The 4,426-nt window shown below is 35.1% G+C and overlaps 1 protein-coding gene across 1 annotated transcript in view; it reads right to left on the bottom strand.

The window, feature by feature from the left end:
- LOC113228125 (zinc finger protein 391-like) overlaps window positions 1-3,645 on the bottom strand; it is a 20,645-nt gene extending 17,000 nt beyond the window's left edge. Inside the window, exon 1 of the mRNA XM_026461309.1 lies at window positions 3,631-3,645. The gene's annotated coding sequence lies outside the window, so the exon portion shown is untranslated. The remainder of the gene's footprint in view (window positions 1-3,630) is intronic.
- Between the last annotated feature and the right edge of the window lie 781 nt (window positions 3,646-4,426).

Here is a 4,426-nt window from a genome sequence, read left to right as displayed (position 1 = left end):
CACGAACAAGATGTATTGATCATAATCGTAACCATGTCAAAATGTTCTTGTTTCCCTTTTTGGTTTCCTGACCATATGAAAAAGAGAGACAGAATGATGAACTATCTTACGTTTAGTTGGGTGGCGGAATAAATAGTTAAGAGGGGAGAGTTTCTCACGATGAGGTGCGTCTGCGCACACCTGCGCCCGCTCAGTCGCGATATTATTTCAATAAAACTTATAGCAATTATAAAATAAAATAATACATGAGTATTGTAAGTTACCAGCTTTAGACCTATTATTATACCCGTATAAATACTTTTATTTATACCAAACGACTAGTATATTCTGAATCTCGGATTGCTTGGGTTCAACCGCCAGCTCAGCCGTAAACCGAAAAAGGTGAAATACGCCAGCCTGCAGCCATTGTGCCTTTCACGGTGGAAAAGTCTAGACCCTCGGAGGCTACAAGTGTAACTTCTTGCTTATGATCATTCATTTCGCTACGTTGCAGTCTGGGGACCTTGCGACCAACTACGTCTAACTACTTCTGCTTTATAAACAGGATGACAGTGTTGACGAATATCGATGGTAGTTCTTTCTGTCTGGTAGGTTTCCTGGCCAGCCTCTTTAAAGGGACAAGTTTCGATACAAAGATAACAATGTTTGTCATACTTCTCGATATGAAAATCAAATAATGTTATCACAAAGTTATTTAGTCAAGAAGATTTCAAAAAAATTTGTCAATTGAAAAAATAGTCACTTGCTGAATGACTGTACACCACAATGGGACAATTTTTCACAGGGCTAGGAAATAATAATAGCTTATGCCGCAGTAGTAACACCTACCTAATATTAAGAGGCAATGTGACACCAAGTGTCAGGTTTGCGACACGTATCTAAGGCGTAGCCGGGAGTACAGTAAATAGAAAGATTAAAAAGGGTAGATAGTTACATGCAGTTGCATACAATATTTTGATTAGGTATGAAAAAATTACGAATCCAAATTATGCAAAATATTATATTTTTATGTCATATATTATATATTTTTATTCACGTTTCATATAACTAATGCAATTTTGTGTAGGTACCTACACTGCGACTGCTTCACGCTTGCTAACTTATGCGAAATAAATGGAATAAATATAAATTAACAATATTATAATTATAATATAAATAATATTAAGCCCAACTGAGTATATAGAAAATAAGGAAAAATTGTTGTTTTTTCCCCTATGTTAAATCAACTGACAATCAGGAGAGTAGGCATAGTGTACAACATACATTAACAAATAATAATTATTTTTGCCTCTGGCTTTAAGGTTTTTAGGTTCCAGAAATTAACAAGTAAACTATATATAGCGAATGTTATAAAATGATTTAAATGTTACTTAGGTTATAACATTAAAAAGTATCATAATACTTGATTCTTTCCTTACAGTTGTTAACTCTTAAGGTATCTAAGTAAATAATGTCTCCTCACCATTACAATACAAGGTAGTTACTATTTTGATATCAAATTTAATCGAAGGTCGTGTAACAGCGTGGGAATCATAAACCGTATCTTCCCCATCGTGTAAAAAATGTTTTTAGGCAAATGTTTACTCGTAGGCAAGTAAGTAGTATTGTACTGTAATAGTACCTATAGATATTTTTACTACTTACTAGAAGTATAAAATAAATCTAGAAGAACTTGAGTACCGAGACCTGACATGCAAAGACTGGTAGAACAATGAAGTCTTGACCATTTGATTTCGCACTCCTGTTTCCGTAAGACTACGTGGTTACACACTTAAGATTTACAGAGATTTCATTTTATGGTAATATTTGGACATTTTGCCGATTTTTATATTACAGGGTACTGTAGGTACTGATTGGTTTTGCACGTACCTATATCCATAAAAGTAGATATTTATATTTTAATTTACCGACCGCGTATTATCACAAATATGCCCATGTCGTCGCCCCGTAGGGCGAACAGTCACTAAATCGCAAATGCGACTTAGTCCATCAGCCATAAAGAAACAGTCGTCAGAGGCCAACATAAATTGGCCATTTCCGACTTAGTGACTTTTCGCTCTACGGTGACGATATTCATCATCACCATCATCACTCACAGCCTGATTTCACCCACTGCTGGGTATAGGCCGCCCGAAGTTTGTGCCATCCACCACGATTCTGTGCTAGCCGCAACTATTGACGCCCTGCGACGCGTACTATATTCACCACAGGTCTGTGATATTCACATACGAATGACTGCAGAGCAATGGTCTTGACTTCACGATAACCCCTGACGTCTACAGCGTTAAACGCTCTAGAGTGGCACTCGTCAGAAATGACTTCAGAATGCTAACCAGGAGCTCTACCCTGACATTTTGGCGTAAATAGTGCCTATTTACGAATCCGACCTCAAACTAGGAAAAACAGAGACTCACAAACAGTGACTTCTGCCATGAAGCAGATAAAACTCCTCCGCATCTTATTATCCAAAGCTGCTTTTTAACTGGCACACATTATTCGCTACGGGGTAGACACATGCTTCAATCCATAGATATTTGAAAAGTAACTTTATCCAGAGAAAATTAAAAGAATGGAAACCAGGCAACGACTTCAATCTATATATAGACATGAACATTCACATAAACTGATATCTTATTCGCTACATGATATTATTCGCTAGCAGACACATGCTTCAATCCATGGATATTTAAAAAGTAACTATCCCTTATAGGATGGAAAAAAACTGTATCCAGAGGAGATTAAAAGAATGGACACCAGGGGGCCTACCACAACCTCTTAAAACAATATTACTTTAACCTTACTTTGAGTTTTCGTACCATACCGCGCTTAAAGCTTATTTGTAATGATTGTAAGTCAATGTTGTAATGTTAAAACTATGATGTTTTATTGGCAGCTTTGTGACTGTTCATTCGCTCAGTTCGTACTATGACGCGACTTTGACATTATTAAAGTAATACTGCTCTTATGTCAAATTTAGCAATCTTATAATAGTTACACGGATGCAAAGGAAACAATATTATTTTCAGTTTTATTGTCTTAATATTGATTTGTAATGATTAAAAGTTAAGTTGAACTTATTTTTTAACATATACCTCTTCAATATTTTGTTTATTTTTTATTTAAAAGCACATAGGGAATAATTTTTAGTAAAATTAAAATACGTGATGTTTATTTTGTAAAATTATGAAAGCGCCGTCTATATGCTCCTTGGCGAAACTAACAGTTGACACTAGACCATGGTTCCGAATTCACAACGTGACTATCAAGACTCAGCTTGTTTTATTTATTTTTCTTCTTGAAAATGCGGAATAATAATTGAAAACAACGTAATTTTAATAGATTTCATTATTACATACTTTTCTTTTTTGGCAGTTAAAATTCTCTGAATGTAAATAATATTAAGTACTAAAGTACATTATGCTACGATAAAACGATTCGGAACATCATAAAAGAAAGAGATGGCATTATACAGTTCATATAGCGTTATTTCTTTCCTTCTTTTAGTAAGGAATAGACAATATTGGGAAATCATTCGTTCTTTCAGTCACTTTAGCAATAATACATTACTCGGTTGTTAAGTTTGTCATGGTACGAAAACGAGTAATATTACAATAAGCTTCATTGACTTACAATTATATGGACGTCGGGTCCGCACTTGTAAGGCGCTAAAATCGTATACAGAGCGCCAAACTCCGCTTTAGTCTTTATTTGTTCGACTGACAGCGCGATACTGCGATGACATTACAATTTAAATTTCAAATAGGTTGACTTGGGACATTTTTTTTCGTGGTTTTTGTATTAGACCCGTCGTCCATTTATTTGTAAGTCAATGATAAGCTTACATTGAAATAAGATTGTTTTTGGAAAGGTTATAGTAGGCCCCCAGGCAACGACTTCAATCTTTAGACAAGAACATTCACAGAAACTAATATGTTCCAAATGGTTCCAAACAAAACACTTTCAATTCAATAGTGATAGTATTTTGTTTTAGTGTTTTGTCAAAGAGTATCAGTACCGTAGTACCGTCGACAGACGTGACAGTCTATGCCTATTGAGATTGAGCTAGGAAGGTGGATTGGATGTCGTTGAGGCCAAGACATATTTTACTACTTATATACAGTTAGCCGTCTCCGATTTGTAATGAGCGTGATATTCAGAATAGATCACTACTCGTAGTGATGAAGAACTCCTAATAAAGCACCCTATAAAATCTTTACAATAATTATTATAATTAATTTAAGTTTGGCCATGGTGCGGACAAAATCTACATTTTCTAATTTCTAATTTGTCGATCGTTTTATCAGGAACGAGTGTAATTATACTACATTCTGATATAGTGAATCAGGTTTGACGTATTCTATGTAACGACCTGTCATTACCTATTAGTTTGTAACGTTTACATGCCGACGGACGAAATAGATCATTT

The sequence above is a fragment of the Hyposmocoma kahamanoa genome, unplaced genomic scaffold (genome assembly GCF_003589595.1).
Source record: "Hyposmocoma kahamanoa isolate Upper Pololo Valley unplaced genomic scaffold, ASM358959v1 100021, whole genome shotgun sequence".
Classification (NCBI taxonomy): Eukaryota; Metazoa; Arthropoda; class Insecta; order Lepidoptera; family Cosmopterigidae; genus Hyposmocoma; species Hyposmocoma kahamanoa.
Note: the sequence above shows the minus strand (reverse complement) of the source record. Positions and strands in the feature narration are given on the sequence as shown.